The 24178-nt window shown below is 44.1% G+C and overlaps 1 protein-coding gene across 1 annotated transcript in view; it reads left to right on the forward strand.

Annotated features, from left to right (window-relative positions):
* Nucleotides 1–1891: 1891 nt before the first annotated feature.
* Nucleotides 1892–24178, forward strand: part of LOC146861930 (uncharacterized) — a 437430-nt gene continuing 415143 nt past the window's right edge. Inside the window, exon 1 of the mRNA XM_085643212.1 lies at nucleotides 1892–2147. The gene's annotated coding sequence lies outside the window, so the exon portion shown is untranslated. The remainder of the gene's footprint in view (nucleotides 2148–24178) is intronic.

Here is a 24178-nt window from a genome sequence, read left to right on the forward strand (position 1 = left end):
CCCTGAACTCAAGAATGTCTTCAAAATAACCTGCAAGTTCAATTCTCCCCCCTTCGTGTGATACAGGAGACCTATCAGGCAGTTCCAAGCATCGCAATCCCCAGACTTCATTAAACAACTCTTGGGTGATCATTGTTATTCTAGCACCCGAGTCAACTAACAAAGACAACTTTTTTTCACCAATGGTGATATCAACATATGGATCCACACATTCAGCAATGTCACCCTCAGTAACATTTTGCTCACCAACAACCACAACCATGTCTCTCAGGTCATACTGGATGTTATCGTAGTTGTTAACACCACACTCCACAACAGACACATTAGCAACTGAAGAGGAAGAAGAAGAAACTTGTTTCACATCTTGAGAGAATGAACCACGACATGTACCACTCTGGCAAACCTTGGCAAAATGACCTAATTTTGCACACACTCTAAAAACAACATTCTTAGCCGGACACCCTCTACCCGACTTCATGTGAGACATATTTCCACAACGAAAGCAAACATTAGTTTGTCTGAAGAACCTGTTATCAGTATGTGACGGCACAATGTTCTTAACATCTTTTGCTCTAACCACACCAACTGTATCACTGGACTTGTCTTTCTCCTCTAACTCTTTCACAGACACCTTGGATAACTCAATACTTTTCGCAGTACGAATAGTTTCTTCAAGAGTGGGATTTCCTGTGGAAAGTAACTTTTGTTGAATATTTTTATCAGAGCACTTGCAAATAAACAGTTCTCTGATTAACTGCTCCGTGAATGTCTCAAATTGACAATCTGCACTGAGTTTTCTTAATGCAGGAATAAAAATGTCAACATCCTTTCCAGGTTTTTGTTCACGTTTGAAGAACTTGTGTCTAATCACCACAAGACTTGGCTGACCGTCAAAACGTAGCTCCAACTTCCTTACTGCCTGCACAAATTCATCAATGTCTTCCTCATCATTAGCCCATATCAAAGGTGGCAAATGTTTGAAAATAGACCTTCCTTCGAAACCCAATGAATGTAGAAGAAGATATTTCTTCCTTTCAGCTCTATACCGCGATGCACCAATAGCACCCAAGTACGTGAGGAAAGCATCATACCAATTTTTCCACGTAATTGGTAGATTTCCAGGCAGTTCCAAAAAAGGAGGGGGTGGAGACACTGACTGCATTGTAATTAATAAATCAAAAAGATCAAATGTAACTATGCACTAAGTTACAGTAAATCACAATGAAGAATAAAATTGTTGTATGTTATAAAGATACATTAAATCACAATGAATAATAAAATTGTTGTATGTTATAAATATTAGATTGTATTGGTACTTTGTAATTTTTTGAGAGTTTCAATAAATTACATTTTTATATAAAGTGAGATCACTGCAACAATGCATAGCACATTGACACAAGATGTGTATGTCACCTTCGCTTTGAGAAACAGGTAAAAACAAGTAATAACTGCACTTGGAATGACTTTTTAGCACACACGGGATGTGCGTGTAAACTTGTTAACCAAAAATTTCAGAAATTTCAGATATTGTACATTTGACACACATGGTGTGCGTGTCACCACAATAAACAAGCTCTAATATGATCCGTTGGCACGCCAGGTGTGCGTGTCACCGTTCAATGAAAATGCGCCTTTTTAAAAATGATTAGTACTCTGTTGTCACGCCAGGTGTGCGTGCCACCGTTAGATGAAAAGCACGTGTATAATGCTAAATGCTTCCAATGTTATGAATAAACTCAGTGAACACTACGTCAATTTCACAATTTCTTTTTTTAAATGGCTGTTACGTATTTTCGTGCGTAGTCTTAATTACGTGCCAGTATACCAGTGCATGAAATACACCCAAGATGGTGCCTACGCTGCGTGCTAAACGTGCCTCAGCAACTAGAACGTAACTCTCGTAGACAGAATTTCCTTCCTGGCGTCAATGACAAGCTCTTTCTCTATTTTTCGTAAGTCCCGCTGTTGCTGTTTTTCATAAAACAATACCTTAATTTCTGCCTCTGTTGCGCATTTCTCTGACACAACCAGAACGGACTTCAACTTGCCAATCTTTCTGCCGTCGGAGACAACACAACGCAGCTTCAGCATCAGATGATCTCTGTGGGTTTTACAGACACCTGTAGATCGCCGCCATCATAAATGTGGTAAGTACAATGCAGAGATAAAGCGATGTAGAACGAAAACGAGTTTTATTTGCAACAGGTGCTGTGCAGCAGCTAGCACAGGAGAGCCACACAGAGCAACTGTCAAAACATTTCGAATACCAGACATCTAAATTCTGAAGTGAACACTCACAACAGCAAAGACAGAGGGTCGTGATCATTCCACACAACGAAGACATAAAGGGTAGACCACTACAAAGTCGTCTCGAATAAAGAATACTTTGTAAATGATGGACTTGATGTATTCAAGGGACGAGCTTCCTCTGGTGGTTACTTCTCTGGCCTTCTGTTTCAAGCTGGACATATGCTTTGACTTGTCAGATTTTAGACAGGGTATCCTTTGCAGAGACTAGAAAGTCCAGATGTGCTTTAACTGACAAGTTTGCACATGTTCTTGAAGCAACTTATTTCTCTGTATGTGTTGTTCAGTTAACTTCTTTCTTAACAACAAGTCACATTGAGTGATATTCTAGGATTTAAGTTCTTTTCCACAATTGTAACAGTTATATATGAAAGGCCGGATGTGCACTTTCAGATGCTTTACTAAGGATTTGCCAATTGTAACTAAATACTGAGGCATCAAATGGAAAACCCAATCCACACAGTAAGAATATTTCTTGGGCATGAAATAAGCCAGGGGGCAGTATTTCAATCCAGCATAAGTCACTGTGGCATTTTCATCGGATTCATAAACAATGCCTCTCATGGCAGGTCCCACAGGATGAATTAAATGATCCTTATGTGTGTTTCACATTCTCTATGCCTAGAATTTCAGTACAGATTTCATTGTTCCAGCAGTAACAGCATTGGCACAGATTGCTGGATGCATCCGTGATGAAAGACATCGGTACACCTAGAACAGAGAGGCGAGAGTGAAAACCATATCCACAGCTTTATTGTGACAGCTAGACACTCTTTGCAGGCGAATGCTGTTTGCAATCCTCTTTAACCAAATTACATCAGTGATGGCGAAAATAGCAGCAAAGAACACCCAGGCATGGATAAAATAGCATAGGGTTTGAGTATGAGTCAAAAGCTGCATTGTTCCCAGTACATGTTTTTCTAACCATAAATGCTAGTTCTCAGGACTAATGACTTCATTATTTCAAGCTTAACAAGTGGTTACCCACAGCAGGCTTGGGTATCAGTAGAGATCTGTTAGAGGTTCAGGTACATTGCAGACAGGACAAAAAGCCTGAAGGCAGAAACACTGTTTTTGGCATCCAGCTCTGACCCCTACCAGTCACTCTGTGTATTCCAAGAAGACACACACCTAAAAATCTGAACATATGGGAGAGGATACTATGTACAATAGCAACAATACATAGCCAGGATTCTTTTCATTTTTAAACACCTTTAATTGGATTTTCTAGAGATTAAAGGCCATATGTATAAAAAAAAAAGTTTTGCGATTCTCAAATTGCGATTTTTAGCGAATCGCAATTAGAGAATCGCAAATTGGAATGTATTTAAGATTTGCAAAAAATGTTGAGAATCCTACATATTCCTTATTTGCGAATTGCACATTGAGATTCACAAATAAGGAATACCTTCCCATTTCTATGGGCTAGGAGGCCCATAGGAATGAATGGGAAGACATTCTCAATTTGCGATTACCAATTAGAGAATCGCAAATTGAGAATGCAATTTCAAGGTTGCAAGGGTGCCAAAAGGACACCCTGTTGCACCCCTGAAATATGCATGTGTGCACATTTTGCGCACATACATGCCCTAAGGGCATGTATGTGCGACATATGGCACTTTTAAAAAATCAAAAAAGTGCTTTTTTAAAGATAATCGCAAATGACCACCAACTTGAAGTTGGTGGTAATTTGCAATTCCTTAAGGCCAAATAGCAAATTTCTGGTGCTTCCAGAATTGCATTTAAGGAATCGCAATTAGCAATTCCTTAATTGCATTCGCAAAATAGAGAATCGCAAATTTTGCAATTCTCGATTTTGAGATGGCCTTTTGGGATGATACATCCCAAAAGGCTTTTTCCAATTCGGAAACGGGACGATTCTGAGAATCTGCCTGTTTGCAAACGGGAAAAAAGGCTTGATACATATGGCCCAAAGACACGTATAAAGCAATGCGTCAATACATTCTAGATACAAAATGAGATGACAAGATACTCGGTTGTATAGAACACTTGTGCACATTTCCATTCTCTTATAAATTGTGGTATCATGCAGAGCGGTGTTTGGGGATCTAGCAGTAGGATTCTGGATAACAAAACACTATTAAAAAACCAGTTCTACTTAGTTAGTAACTACATCAAAAAAACACTCCCTCCCTCCCATCCAACGGGTGCACCTATTATAGTAAGTAAGTATGTACATTTTGTATTGTTTTTGGTTAATTAAAACCATTACAAAAGTCCACGTTAAAAAGATTTCATACGTATTAAGACAAGAGAAGTGCAGTTCTAAAAGCTTAAAAGTCTCTGATGAAAAAGCGCCTTTGTTCAGCTTCTTATGAAGAGGTTCAAAGGTCTGTGCTCTAAGTTTTCGGTTCTGTAGGTTAAAACTTCCTTATTTGGTTCTAGCATTTACACCGGACACTGCTCTTCCTTGCTTGGATTCTACTAGTGACAGGAATTTTACTAGCTTCCCATTTAGCTGCGGGTTCTTGGAGTCAAAGAATGCAATCACAGCCTGTTTCCGGGTTCTAATCCCTCGTTTGTTAAAGTGGGCTTTAAGTAATCCTATCCTTTCCTCCTTTAGTTTGGTGCAGGTGTCAGGACTGTCAGGCCACATTTAAATAACAAACTCCCTGTAAGAGTGAACTTCCTTAAATCACACAATCTAAAGAAAAGGCACGAAAGACTGAGCCAATCTAAAATGGCCGCTAGGGTTGGAACGAGTGAACAGCAGGTTAGCGCTCTAGCGTACAATAGCAATCATCAAGATCCAGGTGTCAGGTCTGAGGAGCGGCGCACTTCACCGGAGTTCTGAGGAGAGAAGGTTGCTTCCAGATTGCGTCGCGAAGTTAGAGAGGGAAATTACTTTGTCGTGCTATTCCAAGAGTTCTTGATAAAAGCGGAGTTGTGGAGAAATATATATTCAAGTAAGACCGTAAAATTTCTCCAAGGCAATTGAAGGAGCTCGTGCTTAATTTAGAAAAGGTCTCAATTCCAGGCATGCGCGTGAGTCGTCAGTTTAGAAATAAACGGAGTGAAAGGAAACTTTTAGTATTGCGCATGTACCAGCGGAGTATGCAGCGTCAGAACAAGTGATTTAGTAGACACGCTAATACTTATGTATATATTGTATATTACCAATTAGCATACTAGTGTTTAACGTGAAGAAAAAATATATTTAAAAAAAAAACATTGAGGTGTTCCTAATAAAATTAGCTGTAGGAGGGAAGTGTTTTTTCCACATAAGAAAGATAGTGGAGAGCAGTGTTCTACATTAAAGTTTACAAGTAGAAGAATCATTTTTAAAGTAAGGCTAAGATTAGACGGAAAAAAAAGACTTACTTACCTTTTGGAATCCAGTTTTAAGGCATACTTCAGGGCACAATAGGTGAGAAATCTGAAGGTAAAAGACAAGAGAAAATAAAGATTAATGGTTAAGTAGCAGGCTAACACATGAATGTTTTAGTTCACAGCACCTGAAGAAAGCAATACATAAGACAAGACTAATTAACAAGAAGAGAAGCATTGGCCACTTTCAGACAGGGTAGGTGAACAGAAAAGAAAAAAGACACATATAAATAAAAGAATAGTTTCAGGCTAAGATAATTAAATAAATATTAATGTGAAAATTCTCTTTCAGTACAAACTAACCTGTCCAGCCAAGGAGAATAAGCAGAAGATAGAAAGACGTCAAGGCTGAAGAAAGAATAGACGCAGAGTGACTGTCTCTTCTCTGTCCCATCCCCTTTCCCCCCTTGGGTTTCTTGGGCGACTCGTTACTTAAGGCGCGTCGCCGGGAAAGCTGGGAGAGGCATTGGGAACTTGCGACATTTTGCTCCTGTTCATATGAGAAGAGCACAGTTTTGGCAGCAGGAGCAGATTAGATGTTCCATGTCTTCAGTGCCATTCCCACATAGTCTGTATGTGTTTCCACATTTTTCCCTCTGCCAAGGTGGAAGGTGCGGGATGGCTGGCAGTATTATAAGCCTTTATTTTAAGAATTGTTCTTTGGTCTTCCTGGAGTAACCCAGATTGAAGTATGCCTGTGACCCAAGTAATTTGTAGCCGCTCAGAGTCATCCAGGCATGGCTCCTGCGGGCAAAGGCGGGTTTATCGTAGACAAGGGATATTTTTTTGATTACCTTTTTTACTACTTGCTTAAAGAGTGAATGGGTAGTTTGAGTTTCCCATGGATCGACTAGCCTCGTAGTAGCAAGTGAGTCCTCCAAGTACTTTCTGGCTGGTGAGTTGGACATGTTACAAAATTCTTGCCAGAGCTGATGGTTCAATGTGTCCTGTGGAGAGTTCTTAAATTTGTGCCAGCACATTATGTAAGATCCTTGCCTTGCCAAGGGTTGTTTAGTTAGGCCAAACTCCAAATGTATCTGTGAGGGTGAGGCGTAAGTTGGAAGGGTAAACATAACTCTATATGCCCTGGCCATGTTGGTGTCCAACTGTTTTTTGTCCCTGCCTCTCAGTGCCTGGCAGCAATAGGTGACAGAGGGTAGGATTTTGGCTTGGGCGACCCAGAGAAGAGGTGAGAGGATAGGTCCTGTGAGCTTTGTTTTAACTGTCTTATAACTGTGTTATTGCTATTGCCATCCCCTTCCTCTTGATAGCCTCAAGATGGTTAGCGAACTGACCGCCCTTGTCGATGGTTACGCCTAGGTATTTGTAGGCAGGGGTGTTCGCAATTGGAGTTTTTTCCAAGTACCAAGAGTGGGTCCGTCTTTTGCCGTTTATTGTAAACGTTTTTGTTTTATTGATGTTCACTTCTAAGTGGTTTTCAACAGAGTACTTGAGCATTTTATTGAGTAAGCACTGCAAGCCGACTTGAGTGGTGTGCACATATTATAGTGAAAAATAAAGAAGGAGAGAGAAAGGGTGAGCTATCCAGTCTTCACTTATTGCCAGTATTAAGTGTAAGTGCATAAGTTTACCGATATATAGTCTGTGCTTTGGTACAGTGTGGGGCTAGGATCTGCACATGGACCCATAAGTGTCCCCCTGTGGTTCGGTTGCGTCTGATTAGGTTGTGAGTGTATCTAGCTATTTGAAAAACTCCAATAGAAGGTCCCAGAATAGCTTTTTCCTCAGTCCATGGTGTTTCTCCCTGCGCAGTGCCCCACTTTCCACGAGACTCCACCTCTCCATCGCCTCCCTCCAGACAAGTAAGGTGTGCTGGACTGCTGACTTCCATTGTCTAATCATAAGGTGTTTCACGGGTATGAGCGCTAAGTCTGCAAATTTTGCTTGCACCATGTAACCCTTCGGCAAGGGACAACTCTCCCTGCCATGTGCTATGTGCTCCCCACCCAACCACATCTGATAATGTGGCCGCAATCTGTCTCCAATATGTGGAGAGGGCAAGACAAGTCCATAACATGTGCAGTAGCTCAGCGTCATGTTCGAGACATCTTGGACAATTTGCTGCTACTGGGGGGAACATGGTATGGAATGATGAGATACGCCCTTTGAATTATCATATATTGTACACATTTGAGTCAGGAGTTATAGGAGACACCTTTTGGGTAGGCAAGCAGGGAGGACCATTGTTTAAATGACATAAACCTCCCCAGGTCTCTGTTCCATCTAGCCCGTAATGACAGTAGGGGTGAGGGTAAGGGGGAATGTGCCCATATGCCCCTAGTATAACCACCATGTTAGGTGTCTACCAGTGTCCATTAGATATGTCAAGTGTACTAGTTCATGTGTTGGCGGTTCGGTCCTGGCAGGAGCCCAATGCCGTTTAACATAGCATACTGAGCTAGCATGTTGGAGAAACAACGTGTCTGTGATCCCCTGTTCATTTATAAAATCGGCATGTTTAAGTAGGGACCCATCCCCAAATAGTGCGCCTATGGTGTTTACTCCTGCTTGTTCCCACCTGGATTGTCTGTGATGCGTTAGTAACCCAGTGGGGGTAGGAAGTCCAAGAAGTGTAATGTTGGGGGCGTTTGGTGTAGGTTGAGCCATGCATTTTAAAGCCAGTCTCCAATATACAAGTGCCACTATTAGTAATAGTGGGGTCGTAACTGGGGTGCGTACCCCCGGGTACAGCAGTGTATGCAGCATTTTCTGTGTAATCATACTAGAAGTGCATGCTATTTCTTGCAGGTTACAGCCCGCTAGCCAGCAAGAGAGCCCCTGTAACTGGCTTGCCATACAGTAAGCCCTGATATCAGGAGCGCCCATGCCCGCAACCTCTGACGGCAGTTGTAGCTTTGTCAGACAGTCTCAATGTCAGACGGCACCCCATATTAGGTCGGCCAGTAAAGTATTCAGCATTTTAAAAATAGTCGTAGGGATGACCCTGGAACATTAGGGAAGAAATATAAGATTTGCAGGAGCATTACCATTTTAGCTATAGCTAGACATCCGCCAACGAGAGGGGAAACGATTTCCAGAAAGCAATTTGGAACCGTAAAGTAGGTTCCCGTCCAGAAGGTCCCGCTGAGTTCCATACAGTTGGATACCCAGGTACTTGAATGTGTTGGGGGCCATGGCCATCGCAGCCGCCTAAAAGGGGATCGAAAGCTGCTGGAATCCCTCCCTCAACAAGAATGTGCGTGATTGATCGACTGGAATTGCGAGAAGATCTGGGCCAAGGTTGGTAAACTTCTGTGAAGGTCCCTGGTATACAGTATCATATTATCAGCACATAGAGGCAGTGCATGTGTTGCGTGTCCAATCAGAACCCCCAAGTTCATCGCTTCTCGATGCAACATATGGGCTCCAGGGCTAACACAGATAGTATAGAGAATAGCGGGCACCCCTGTCTTGTACCACGCTGTATTGTGTAGGGGCCAGAGACATGAGATCCTGAGTGGGCCCTTGCAGTTGGGGAGGTATACAATAGTTTGATCCAGTGAATATACTCTTGGGTGAACCCATTTTGCTTAAGGGCCGCTAGCATATACTCCCAGCTAAGAGTGTCAAAGACTTGGCAGTTCTAATGAGAGGCAACCTGCTCTCGGGAGATTGTCAGGAGTTGCCCACATTACTTGGTAAAGGCTCCGTATGTTCAGTGATGTATTCCTGCCGGACAAGAAGCCACATTGATCTGCGTATATGAGTACCAACTGTGTGGCAAAGGCAGCATAAAACTCCCTTCGTAGGCCATCCAATCCTTGGGTTTTGTTGCAGGGGAGGTCCCTAATAGCCTACCAAATCTCTGTCGCAGTCATTGGCGCCTCAAGTGTTCTACCATCTGCCACTGTCACCTGCTGCAATTGGACAGCATCTAAGAAATCATTTATCGCCTGTGATTCTGCTGCTTGGGGAGCTGTTTATAAGTGTTCGTAATATTCCTGGAAAGCCTTGTTCACTCCGTTTTAAATATCCGAATGAGCACGCAATGGAGTATTAATTTCGAGTATGGGCAGTGAGGGGGACGTCTCTGATCAGACGAGCTGGCAAGGAGTCAGCTCTATAAGCCTCCGTATGTATCTTCTGAATATATGCGCGGTAATCCACCACCCGAAGACACTCCAGCAGCTCTGCGTACTCGACATGTGCATCCCACAGGTCTGCGAAATGCTCCGCATTAGCTTTGGCGTTCCATTCCAGAGTGCACAGGCTCTCATCCACCCTTCAGGTCACAGAGTAAAGTTTGTCGTGCCCCAACTACTGAACTCATCACTGGCCCCCTTGTCACCACCTTGAAGACATCCCACTCTATTAGGCGTGAGGAGGCTGTATTTGAGTGTGAAATATGAATCAATAGTGGTGGCCGTATGGGCAGGCTCCATCTTCTAGTAAAAGGGGAATTAGTTCCCAAATCGGGACACATTCCCAGGACATAGTAAGTTCTAAGGAATTATGGTCAGACAGCGTCTTTCCCAGGTAGGTAGTGAGTGACTTGTGTCAGTAATGTAGGGGAACATAGTATATGATCTATGCGTGTATATAGTACAAGCGTTGATGAGTAAAATGAAAATTTCTACTGCGCCATGCAACTGCCAGTGACCAACCCTGAGCCCGTGATGAGAGGCCCTTAACCTGTTGGACTGTCGCAACACCTGGCAATGGGGGGTGCGAGCGGTCCAGGTGTATGCCTAGTACAGCTTTGTAGTCACTGCTGAGTATCCATGGGTACATTGTCCAATCAGCTGTCGCTGCACTGACTTGAGTCAAGAAGGCATCCTGTTAAGTATTTGTAGCATAGAAGCTGCTCAGCACTACCGGTGTACCATACAGCTTGCCCCGGATTAATGTGTACCTACCATTTGTATCAATTCATGTGTCTAGTCCCTCAAAGGGAACTCCCGCTTTGATCCACACTGCTAGCCCCCCTTGCAAACGCAGAATATGAGGTGTGGAATATCTGCTCCCGCCATTTCTTTCAGAGCTTGTGGGCCACTGAGGACGTCAGCTGTGTCTCTTGCAGAAACACTATTTGGGACTTGCAACTGCACAGTTGGCCATAAATTTGATGGCATTTATGAACTAAGCCCATTCTCCTACGTTCCAGGTTGCGAAATTATAGTGGTGAATCGTAGTCATATGAACCATACACAATGTGAATAGCGTACACATGTGCTAGTAATCGGGACACCTGTGTAAAAGTAGGTAGTGAGGGTACACCCATTTTGCTTCCCCAGAAAATCAACATCAAATTCCCCAATATACGGTCCAACTTGAAAACTGTGTTCGACCAAACATAAACATTGTAACTAGCTAACTGTAGTGAGCTGTGTACGTTCGCCTGTGGGGTCTTAGGAGATGCAGTGACCAACTGCATCATCTTGTGTGGCCTTAGGACATATCCTATGTTGAGGGCCATCTGGACCCGGGACCCACCCAACCCACCCACAGGATAAGAGTATTGTATATTAGGTAACCTGCCCCTGATGTCATCTTAGTATACAGGTAAAAGTCTAATCATACTACATGTAATGGTCCATGGAGCATTAAGGGAACCCAACTAGTACCACAGCCACATCTATTATGCACCGTATATTAATGTTTAAGGAAAATAAGTGGTCTTGGTGTTAGCTTCCATTTAGACCTTAGCACAGGGAACAGCCTAGTGTCTTTTTCAGCCTAGTAGTTCATTAACTGTTTGTGGGGTTATGGTTGGTAATAGCGCCAGGCTGTTTTCAGAGCCTGTATGAGTTGTGCCGTCCGATGGTGTTTCATCTTCAGGTAGTGCCTCCCTGTCTCATAGGTTGGATGCAGTCTGAAGCGCCGCAGGTCGGCCTTCCAGTATCTGTTCCTTGGTGGGCAGTAACTCACCGTCTCAACAAGTTTGTGCCATACATCGTTGTTTAGTATGCCTTCGCCGTGTATTGTGTGTGGGTGGGCATCTATGCTCATCCAGAATGGTTATATCAGGGAACGTATCCTCAATCCAGGACCACGCCACCTCGGGTCATCAAAGAAGTTACTTGTGTGCTCATGAATGATTTTCAGGCGGGCAGGAAATAGGAAGGGGTACTTAAGATTGAGCTGTTGAAGGTGTTTCTTGACCCCTTGGTAGGAGGCTCACTGATGCTGGACGTACATAGTATAATCCAGGTTTAGAGTGACTCTGGAATTCTCATGTTGGATGGGAGCTTTTAAGCGTGTCCTTCAAAGAAGAGTATCCCAGTCTTTGTAATTGAGGATCTGGGTCACGATTGTTCAGGGCGGTGCTCCTGGCATTCCATCCCTGGTGGGAACTCTGTGTGCTCTTTCTACACTAAACATCTAAGTGAGGCCTTCTGGAGCCACCATGGTTCGTGACCAGTGTTCTATAAATTGGGTGGGGCTATTGCTTTCACAAGTTTCAGGTAGACCAATTATCTTCACATTGTTCCTTTGTGAAGCCCCTTCAGCGTCTTCAAACCGTCCCTGCAGCTCCGCAATCCGATTCTGAAGTCGAGCAACAACCTCCATATGTTCTTTTTGCCATAGGGCCACATGAGAGAGTTTTGTATCGATATTAACCTTTTCTTCTAATTTCTTGAGAAAGCCTATCATCAGTGTTAAGAGCCCGCAGTTGTAGTTCCAGCACCGCTTGGGACTCCCTGATTTCCTTAAGGATAATATTTAACTTGTCGGGCGGAAGGTGTTCCACAATATCTTCTGTAGTCAAAGGAGGGGAGTCATCTGTTCCTCTAGTTAGCGTTCCCCCTGAGAGTATCTGGTTGGTTGGCTTCCTTTTCGTACGGCCCATCTAGCATTGTGTTTCCGTCTCTGCCAGTCTTATCCCCACAGTACGTAGGGGTCCTCTATGGTGAGAAGGGGGGGGGGGGCCAGCAGTACTTCCACTCTGACAGTCCTCCCTGAAAACAGCTTTGTGCAAGGGAAGGGGCCAAGCCAGATTCCAGGAATACAGTTGTGTGGAGGAATCCGCCTAAGGGGGCACACACGCCGAGGGGCCCCCTCACTTTTCTTGTTCAGCGCAAGGTGTGTTAATAAGGTCTCCTTGCAACTGCACCTGGACCAGCTCCCCTCGGCGCGAGCGCGTTATTTCTAGGAGAGTGCTTAGAGCCTTGCAATGTGCTCTCACCTTGTCAAATCTCTTGGAGGCAGTCTTTACATTTCAGGTCTGGAAGGTCGCTGTTGCCACTCAGGAATAAACATAGCCCTCCAGGAAGCACCTCATGACCATGCACTCTCCAGTCGGCGGCGGACCCAGGTTGCCTCCTGTGGAAGAGCACTCATCGACCCCCACAAGCTCGGCACGTCCGTTTATTGGGCCTCTTCTCCTTTCCGTGCATGGGCCTGCAGGTTATCAGGCCATTTAGCGCCTGGTCTCTGCAACAGAGGAAATTGCAATGTAGAGGGCCCCCATCCCCAGTAGAGAAGCAACATTCATCCTGGGAGCAGGGAGGGAAGAAGGCAGGGTTTACGATGTGTTCACTCCGGCTTTGGTGCCTTGAGTGTTAGGCCTAGCTCACTCAGGTCGGCGGAAACTGCCTACAGGAGGACCGCGTCTCAGCGCTTCGCAATGCAACCGAGCAAGACACCAGTTACAATCCGCCTCGCACTCGGACCCCGCCATTACAGGCCAAGTGCAGTATTAGCTTTTTGTAGCGCCAGCCCTCGGATACGGGTCTGGCCGGTAGGGCCCAGTCACCCATAGCCTTCCCTTCTCCACCATCACAGCCGGCCTACCCGTAACTCCTCTCCTCGGGCCCCAGGCGCAGGACCAAATCCCTCTTTGACCACTCGTGGCCGCGGGGAATGGGTTAAGGGCTTCTGCAGCCTTTCTTCTGTGCTGCCAGGGGTTGCACCATTCCTCACCTGCATTGTCCGGATCGCGTATCGGGTTCACTTTTCCAGCCGATGCCACCAGGCAACCTCCGGTGTTGCGGTCCTGATGTGTGGGGGCTCTGCAAGTGAGAAGTGTTGGCTTCAGGAGTTCTGTAGTCCAGTACTCAGCTAAGCCAGGCACACGGCGAATTCCCTCATGAGTTCCAGGGGCCCCTGCCTTATAGCCAGGAAATGTTTGTAGCTGAAATTCAGTTATGAATTATCGCAATCATTTATTTGAAAAATGCAAGCTTAGAGCAGTACATCTTGCTCCTCACACAGACATAAACTGAAAAAAGTTTGATATTGACAAAAAAGTTACTTTTTCGTTGTTAGCCACCACACAAGCATAATTTCTCTGTAAGCATGTCAGCCACACCATACTCCCTGGCACTGACCAGGGTGAAGCAAATAACCTAACCACTGGGCCTCATGACCTACTGCAAGATTCTTCAAAAAATGTAAATGGCTGAGTGCATGCTGAAACGAGGGCCTAATCAGGAGGGCGGGTTCCATGTGCATATTTCTATGGATCCCAGTGGGCATGATTCCACAAATACACCAGACCTCCATACTGTGGGAAAGGCCACACGTATTAGGTCGGCAGTTAATTCCATATTAGATACAAAAAATATATTCAAGTCTTACTAATACAGAGTGAACAACCTGGCCATCTCCCTCCTCTTAAAACTCCTGCAAAATGCCCAAATAATTCCCAAGCAATCACTCAGACACTACACTTATATTTTCCCTCTCTGATCTCTCAGCCTCATCACCCAATCAGGACACCAAACTCTTAATGCTATCCTCAGCCTAACCTGTTCAAACTCTTGCATACTTGTACCCCAGGCCCTGAGCTGAGCTCCCCTCTTTGAGGGGTGACTAAGCCTGCTTGCGGCTCACCATCCCCTCAACTACCGTCAACCAGTAAAACCCTGCACCCCAACTCACTCTGTGTTTTCCAGCACCCCAACCCCTTCAAACACCTGAAACCTCATAATTGAAATGTTCTGAATATTCAAAACCATACCTTTTTGCACCACAACATGCAAGCAACTCGCATAACTCCATCAAATAATATGCATTACCGAACAATGACAGAAGCACACAATCTGCATGATATAAAGTAACATCATTTTTCCTAATATTTCTATGGGATAACACCTTTATATCTGAATTCGAACAAAACACTCTAATGGCCCTGTTCAACTTGTGCCTCACTTTATCTATGGAATTGTGTTTAAAAAGGCACCATACCAAACTCTTCTGGACACAAATGCAGTGCAAGCCCAAATGCTCTTCAGCCTTACCAAGTCCTCCTTCATGATTTTCAACATTGAGGCCCAATAGCTGAACCAAGTCATTTTTCACCAAGATGAATTATTAATAGATCTGGATATCCTCTACCAAGAAACAGCTCTGCCAATAGAGGCAACAGCTGCCCCCAACACATCCAGCTCTTACCCCATCACATATGCCCCTATATATTCTAGTTCCCTCTTTTTGCGTAGCTGTCTGGCTAGATGAGTCCCCACCTTGCCTCCCTGGGCATAGGATATCTGACGGAGCCGTAATGGAGTGTATTCTGCCTTATTTGTATAAATCGCCTTGATTTTCCTTTCAATGCACTGAGCTGTCATTGCAACGTCCGTGAGGGCGTCTTCTTATGGTCTCTCTCTACTCTCTACTCTCTCCAGTTCGGCCTCCAGGTCCACCCTTTCCTTAGCCCCCCGCACATTCAGTGAAGAATTTAATTCAATACATTTGCCTCTGAGGACCGCTTAAATGCGTCCCAGTTGTTTTGGGGTGATGTGGCCTGGGGTTGGTTTAACTCAAAATATTCAGTAATTGTTATTCTCAGTTCATCTTGGAGTACCCTGTCCCTGGTTACCGAAATCGGGAAAAACCATCTATGTGTGCCTTCCACGTTGCATCCCCAAGACAGGCTGATTGTCACTAAACCATGATCTGAAATAGTGAGTGGAAGTATCTTCGCTACTTGGAGAGAACCCAATAGGGATTGACTTATAAATATGTGGTCCAACTTAGAGTATGTTAAATGAATTTGTGAGAAGAAGGTTTAATCTTTGATGGTTGGGTGTAACGTCCGCCACACGTCCCTCAGACCTAAGGCTTGTATTTTCAGTTTGATCTCTTTGGGAAAATTGCTTGTGGCCGCCCTATGGGGATGAGTGCTATCCATCTCAGCATGCCAGGTTAGGTTAAAGTCACCCAAAAGAACCGGTGGGCCTTCTGCGAACCCACCTATCAGGTCTAATAGGGAGGTCATGAACGCTGGCTGTCCTGTGTTGGGTGCGTAAGCTGAGATGAATATGCATTGCCTGCCTCTCAATTTCCCCTTTACCATGATCACTCTGCCTGCTCTGTCTGCCTTCATGGCTTCAGCTTGGAATTTTGCAGAGCTGCAAAACAACAGTGCGACTTCTGTTTTGAGCTAGCTGATGATCTATAAACTAAGGGGTAGCTTTTGTGGTGAAGTCGCAGCTCCTCGTTTTTTTGTAGCGCGTTTCCTGCAAAGCTACCACCTCAAACTAGTGGTCTGTCAGGTATTTCCATATTTTTTGCCGTTTGAGAGGCGAGTTCAGATCTTTTACATTCCATGAGGCTATTGATACCATCTCGTTAGCATCCACTCCCTCCTCCTCCCATGCACCCCCTTCGCAGCCCACAACCACCCCCAAACCTCTCCCGTCCTGATCAAAAACTGTCCAAGCTGGCATCGGAGAGATCCCTTGTAGCCCCATCCCGCATGATTTGTCCGACTGTCCCTTGTGTCCACCACGACTTCCACCCTAAACCAAAGTGAACAAATAACCCAAACTTATGCTGAGTACCCCACGGGTCCCCAGCGGGTCAAATCTTGGAGGCTGAGATCATAGTAACGGGCGACTCAGACAGTGCCCGCAGCCTCGACTGTCGGTTGCTTCGTGCATAGATAACCAAGTAAGAGTCTATTTTAGACTATGGTCCATTATGGGAAGACGATTGTGAATGTCGTGCAGACTAGGCTTGGCCACCATTTCGCCCATATTATTGCATGTCCAGAGGTATTGTTGCCCTGTTATAAGGGTGTAGCACTCGCGGTAGCGTTATCTTCATTTTTGGCTGGGCTTGCCTTTGGAGATCGTGCGCCATTGAGAGGTCGTTCCTTTTGTCGCGCCTGGCCCGTTCACGATCCCCTGGCCGCCCTCAACCTCGGGGTTTGGGCGACCCAGGATGCAAAGTCCTTCCTCCGGGTCGGATATGTGGTGAGATTTATTGTTAAATTTGAAGGCCAGACCAAAGGGGAATGTCCATTTGTACCTCATGTTGTCCTCTCGAAGCTTGGATGTTATCGGTCTGAATTGTTGTCTGCGCACTAATGTAGAGGGGGCCAGATCCTGGAACATCAGACACTTGTAACCTTGGAAAGAGGTTCTTCTTTCTTTCTCGCGGCTTGTAGGATCATTTCTATTGTTTTAAAAGAGTGCAACTTGACAAGGACGTCGCATGTACAGCGCCGTTCACCCGACTGCTGATTCCCCATGCGATATGCCCTATCAATCTTAATCTCCATCTGGCACGGCCTCAAAATCTCAGCAAAAAGCCCCTCAAAGAAGGCTTCAAGGTCCAGCCCCTCCGGTCCTTCTCCTAGGTCCCTTATTCTATTCCAGGTGCAGTGCCCATTCTGTGGTGCACTTCACCTGATTTCGTAGGAGAGAAGGACGTCTAGAAGAGAAGCGTCGCGAAGTTTAGTCAGGGAAAAACTTTGTCGCGCTTCAAATTAGCTACTGCGGTGGAGTACGAGTTGGGAGAATACCTGAGAAGGAAGCAGTAAGATTGTTCCAAATATTGTGTTCCTGAGCTTGCGCATCTTATGAGGAAGTTTCGTATCTAATTTATGCGCATTAGGTTAAAACTAGTACCGAGCATGCGCCAGTAATAAACGCTGCTGTTCTCTGAAGAGAGTTTAGAGTCAGCACCAGTCCTGTGAGAGATAACGGGCATACAAGTCCAGTGAGAGATAACAGGCATAATTTAAGTTTTACAAAAGGAAAAGACTTACTTAAAAAATCCTAGTTTCCTGCAAGTTGTTTCGGAGGAATCAACTTCCGACTTGTATATAGTTTAATAAGACAGCAGAATTTGCGTAGCTTATTATTTTAAAAGGCATTTAAGGAGAGCAAGGTTAATATCAACCAAATAAATACTTACCAGATACCAGACCCCAGTTACTCTTCAGCTGTAGCAAGGAATAGGTGAGGAGTCTGCAAAAGAAAAAGATACATGTTAGAATAAATACCTGTTTTCTAAATCTTCTGCCTTCAAGAGCACCTATTGAAGTTGTGTCTGGAGTTCCTGTTCTCCTTAGCGTAGCTTCAATGTGCGATTGTCCAACTCTTGTGTCTGGCCCCCTATCTCCAGGACTCTAGTGCATACGGAATCCACATCTTGCTGGAGCGCAGTCATGCGTTCGGTGAGGTCGGTTTTTAGCAGGATCATGGAAGCCTGTATATCTTGCTTAATCTCTGTGCAGAGCTCAGATTTGAATTCTCTGAGTGAGGCCACTGGATCCTCTCTGGTAAGCGCCATCATGCTTGATTGTCCCCCTTCGTCATGGTTTTGCATCTTCTCCGTCGGCGCAAAAAAGTTAGAGACCTTGTTCACCGCCTTTTTCGGTGGCATTGGGGAAGCGTTGTAGGCCTTCTACTCGTGGACGGCCAACCCCCCCATCCAAGTGTCCAGCCCTTGTGTTGGCTACTGCTGTTCTGTGGACTTCTATCAGTGAGCTGCAAGTTCAGCAATAGGTCTCTCTCAGTTCAACATTTGGCGGCCATCTTAGGGTCAGGCATGTAATGTGTCCCTAGGGGCACTGGAGCGCTGCTTAGCTGCTTTCTACAAGATGGGTGCGCCACCTTACATTCCAATCTTCCTAACCCCCGCAAATTGCCCATTTTGGCTTCGTTTTGTGCCTCTGGTGTGCCCCCGGTCTGGGCGCCCTCTTGGGGTCAGGCACGTCCCTCAGGCTACACCCCTGCTTGGAGTCTGTTCCCACCAGCTACGGTGCGGTTGAACTTATTCCTTGCTACAGCTGAAGCGTAACTGGGGTCTGGTATCTGGTAAGTATTTATTTGGTTGATATTAACCTTGCTCTCCTTAAATGCCTTTTAAAATAATAAGCTACGCAAATTCTGCTGTCTTATTAAACTATATACAAGTCGGAAGTTGATTCCTCCGAAACAACTTGCAGGAAACTAGGATTTTTTAAGTAAGTCTTTTCCTTTTGTAAAACTTAAATTATGCCTGTTATCTCTCACTGGACTTGTATGCCCGTTATCTCTCACAGGACTGGTGCTGACTCTAAACTCTCTTCAGAGAACAGCAGCGTTTATTACTGGCGCATGCTCGGTACTAGTTTTAACCTAATGCGCATGAATTAGATACGAAACTTCCTCATAAGATGCGCAAGCTCAGGAACTCAATATTTGGAACAATCTTACTGCTTCCTTCTCAGGTATTCTCCGAACTCGTACTCCACCGCAGTAGCTAATTTGAAGCGCGACAAAGTTTTTCCCTGACTAAACTTTGCGACGCTTCTCTTCTAGACGTCCTTCTCTCCTACGAAATCAGGTGAAGTGCACCACAGAATGGGCACTGCACCTGGATCATGGTGATTCCCCTTGAGAGCTAGAGGGCTAACTTGTTGCCCCAGCGGTCGACTCTTGGCGGCCATTTTAGGAACGAAAATTGCCAATGATTTGAACTGCCCTTGAACCTTCTTGATCTTACTCCTAGATTTTAACACTACAGTGCTTATATTTAGTCTTTTTCGGTAGTGTGGTTTAGCAGTCCTGACAGTACCCTCCCTCAAAGTACTTCCTCCCTGCTTAGGTTTGTTTTTGAATCTTCTATGAAACTCTCTGATCAATCGAGGGGCATGAACTTCTGAAGACAATTCCCAAGATCTTTCCTCAGGTTCATAACCCTTCCAATCCAATAAATAGTACAATCGTCCCTTCCGTATCCTTGAATCCAAAACCTATTGTACCTCAAACTCTTCTCCTTTCTCAGTTTGGATTGATTTTGGGGACTTGCTTATTCGTAAAAATTTTTACACCTTCTTTAACAAAGAGACATGAAATACTGGATGAACACGTAACCCCTTAGGTAACCTCAACTGAAAGTTTAATGCACTTAATTTTTTCTCAATCAGGTAGGGGCCTACAAATCTCGGCTGAAGTTTCCTAACTCCTTTAAGTCTAAGATTTTGTGTGTTCAACCAAACCTTATATCCTACATGTAATTCTGGTTCTTTTCTTCGCTTCTTGTCTGCATAATGTTTGTAACTTTCTTTAGCTTTGTTTAAATTTTCTGTGGCTAAACTATGCACTCGTGCCATGTGTTCTACAAGATCAGTTACTGCTGGAACATCCACCTCCTGAAAACTTAATGATTGGTGAGGATGCCTTCCTGTGTTTAAATAAAAGGGGGAATAACCAGTGGAAACGTGTTTCGCATTGTTATGCGCAAACTCCGCTGCCCACAGGTAATCTGGCCAATCTCCATCTTGGTCTAATAAACACAATCTAAGGTACTGTTATAATTCTTGATTGGTTCACTCTGTTTGGCCATCAGTCTCGGGATGATAACTTGTCATGTATCTAGTTTCTATGTTCAATCTTTTAGTAAAGGCCTTCCAAAAATGGGACAAGAATTGAGAACCCTTGTCTGATATTATGATTTTGGGAATTCCATGTGCTCGAACTATACTTTGACTAAAAGTACATGCCAGGGTTTTAGCTGTGGGCACCCCTTTTAAAGGTACAAAATGGGCCATCTTTGTAAAAGCATCTACACATACCAGGATAGTATCAAACCCTTGGCTCGATGGTAAATCGACTATTAGATCTAATGTGACTGTATGCCATGGGTAGGGTGGGGTAGGTAAGGGTTTCAATAATCCCTTGGGAGCTTGCCTCTCTGGTTTTCCCCTTGCACAGATCTCACATGTGGCAACATATTGACGCACATCTTTAATCATGCCTGGCCACCAAAAGCGTCGTCTCACCAATTCTTCAGTCTTTGATGCCTTTATGGCCAGCCAAAATGCTATCGTGACTTTCCTTTAAGGCTTTTTGTTGCATTTCTGACGTAGGTAAATAGAGAGCTCCATTGTGGTACGGTAACCCTTCTCGAATTTCTCGTCTCGAATCTTCTTTCACCCAATCCTTAATTTCTTCCAAAGTTATGGAATTCTGATCTCTTTCTTCCAGTGACTCTTGCAAATCCGCCCCAATCACCTTTTCTGCTGGTATGATCATCTGACTCTTGACCTCTTCCAAAATTCCATCTGCATCCAATCTGGACAAGGCATCTGCCTTACCATTTTGTGACCCTGGTCGATAAGTAATGACGAAGTCATAGTCAGCAAAGTACAAAGACCAACGTAATTGTCTAGGTGTTAATGCTCTGGCTGACTTCAAGAATTTTAAATTTCTATGATCAGTATAAACGGTGACTACATGTCTAGCACCCATCAAATAGTGTCTCCATTCTTTAAATGCATCTTTGATGGCCAATAACTCCTTTTCCGTTATCGTATAGTTGACTTCTGCCGCTGTCTATTTCCTAGAATGGAATGCCACTGGGTGCAGTTGCCCTGTAGTCTAATGTCTTTGAGACAACACACCTCCCAACGCTAAGTTGGAAGCGTCAGTTTCCACAAAGAAGGGCTCTGATGGATCTGGATGAAGTAATATTGGCGCTGTAGTGAAATCTTTTTTTAACTGAGTGAATGCCTCTTCTGCTTCTTTTGTCCATTCAAATTGAACACCCTTCTTCAGTAATCTAGTTAAAGGAATCAACTTTTTGGAGAAGTCTTGAATGAATCGCCCATAGAAATTAGCGAATCCTATGAAACTTTGAATTTCCTTCACAGACTTAGGAGATTCCCATTCAACCACTGCTTTGATTTTATTTTCATCCATGGTTATTCCGCTGGGTGCGAGCACAAACCCCAAAAACTCCATTGTAGAGACATTAAACGCATATTTCTCTAACTTAACAAACAGATTGTTTTCTCGCAATTTCTGCAACACCTTCTTAACATGTTCTTCATGTTCTTCTACAGTGTCGGAATAAATTAAAATGTCGTCAATATATACTATTGCATTCCGATCAATGAACTCCTTCAACACATCGTTGATAAAATGTTGAAAGGCGGCTGGGGCATTACATAAACCATATGGCATTACTTGATATTCGAAGAGCCCATGCTTGGTTCTAAAGGCCGTTTTCCATTCATCTCCTTCTCGAATTCTGATGAGATGGTAAGCCCCTCTCAAATCCAATTTGGTGTAGACTCTTGCTTCTTTCACCTGATCTAATAGCAGAGATATTAAGGACAAAGGATAGCGATTCTTAATGGTTATCCGGTTGATTGCCCTATAATCTATGCAAGTCCTCAACTCTCCACTCTTCTTTGGAATAAAAAAAAGTGGTGAAGAGACAGGGGATTGGGACGGTCTAATGAATCCATTTTCTAGATACTTTTGCATATATTCCTTCAGATGTTCATCTTCCCGCTCTGTCAAAGCATCCATTCTGCTGCATGGGAGATTGGATCCTGGTTCCAAATCTATTTTACAATCATATTCTCTATGAGGAGGAAGCCTTTCAGCCTCCACCTCATTAAAGACGTCTTGGAATTCAGTATACTGCTCGGGTAGTTTTGTAGTATCTATCACACAAATCGTAGTCTCTTTTTCACTTAAATGAAATGCTGGTGTGTTCACATGGTCCCTCTTACATTCTCTACGACAATTCTCCTTACAGTACTTTGAATCCAAAGTTATTGATCGAGCTTCCCAATCGATTGTAGGATTATGTTCTGTGAGCCATGGTAGTCCTAGTATCAATTGGAATTGCGGAGCATCTATTAAGTTGAATTGCAATGTTTCAAGGTGTCCATCATCTGATTCCAATTCCACTGGTTCTGTGTGACTCACAATGGGTCCCGATGAGAGATTGGTTCCATCGACAGCTCGGACTCCTTCACTTTTTTCCTTCTTGATTGCCCACAGACCAATCTTATCAGCAAACTTTAAATTACAAAAATTGCCCGTAGCTCCTGAATCGATCATAACAGTTACCTGTTTCAGTGTCTTCTCTCTGAACCGTAATGTCATCATCAAACCAAATGTGGAGAAGCAGATTGCAAAGTATTCACCTAGGTATGAGCACCTGGAGCTGTCTTAGAGTCTGCAACCACCAGTCCAACTCCATTTACTAGTGGTGCGAGCCGTTTTCCGACGATGTTTGCTTGGGTTTCTTTGGACAATTCCGAATAAAATGCCCACTGCCTCCACAATAGAGACATTGCTTGTTTACTCTTCGTCTCTCTTTTTCTTCTTTAGAGAGGGGCACCCGAATTGCTCCTATTTGCATGGGTTCTCCTCCACGAGCTGAGTCTGATTCTTTGCTGCCTTCTATCCTGGCTCGATCAAACCTAGGCACACTGGGACGATAATCTCTCTTTCTCTCTCCTCTTCTTTCACTTTGACGAAAGTCAATTTCTAAAACTAGATCAATTAATGCTGAGATCTCCGTGGGTCTATTGGGCACTTGTGCCAAAGCATCTTTTAATTCGTCTTTTAAGCCTCGATAGAACACTGCAGCTCGTTTGTTCTCCAGCCATTCCGTTTCCACCACCAACTTATTAAACTGGGCAAAATAGGCAATCAAATCACGACTGCCCTGTTTGATTTCCAATAACTCATTGTCTGTTGCTTGTGAGACCCTTCGTCTGTCAAATATTCGAAGAAATAATTTTTTGAGTTCATCTAAATCATATAAGATAGGATCATTTCTGGTCACCAAAGGCATAGACCAAGACGCAGCGTCTCCACTTAAATATGACAGAATAAATGCCACTCGAGATTGCGCATCGGGGAATACAGCCGGACGACACATAAAATGCAATGTACATTGTGTCAGGAACACTTGAGCCTTCTGGGAAACAGATGCATCACTAAGATTCCCTTCTGAAGAGGCCGAATATTTAAAACTGGGACTGGATACTAAACTACTCACTTTTAAGGTCAACTCAGTAGTTTCTTTTTTAAGCTCCCTATTCTCTTCCCTGACTGAGTTTAATTCACTTTGAATTCCTTCTAAGATTTCTCCTAGTTTCTTTAAATCCAAACCTTCTGCCATTCTGCTCAGGTGCTAATTTAACGTGGGCACTTCACTCTGTCAGAACAAGTGCTCTTCCCAATGCACAGGAGCAGAATGTCGCAAGTTCCCAATGCCTCTCTAAGATTTCTCAGCTACACGCATATATTAGCATGTATGCCAACGAAACCCCAGGGGGGAAAGGGGATGGGACAGAGAAGAGACAGTCGCACCGCATCTGATTCTTTCTTCAGCTTCAGACGTTCCTTCTTCTCACCTTCTTCTGGCTAGCACGGGAATGTGTTTTTACTGTAAGGAAATTACATACATTAACATTTCTATTCCTCCTGAAACATCTAATGAATCCACTCCCTTGCTCACCTACCCCGTCTTGGTGTGACCTATGCCTCTCTTGTATTGGTAGTTTTTCGTGGCTTCTGTGTGCTGTAACAAAAAA

This window comes from Triturus cristatus, chromosome 2_2 (assembly GCF_964204655.1).
Source record: "Triturus cristatus chromosome 2_2, aTriCri1.1, whole genome shotgun sequence".
Lineage (NCBI taxonomy): Eukaryota > Metazoa > Chordata > Amphibia > Caudata > Salamandridae > Triturus > Triturus cristatus.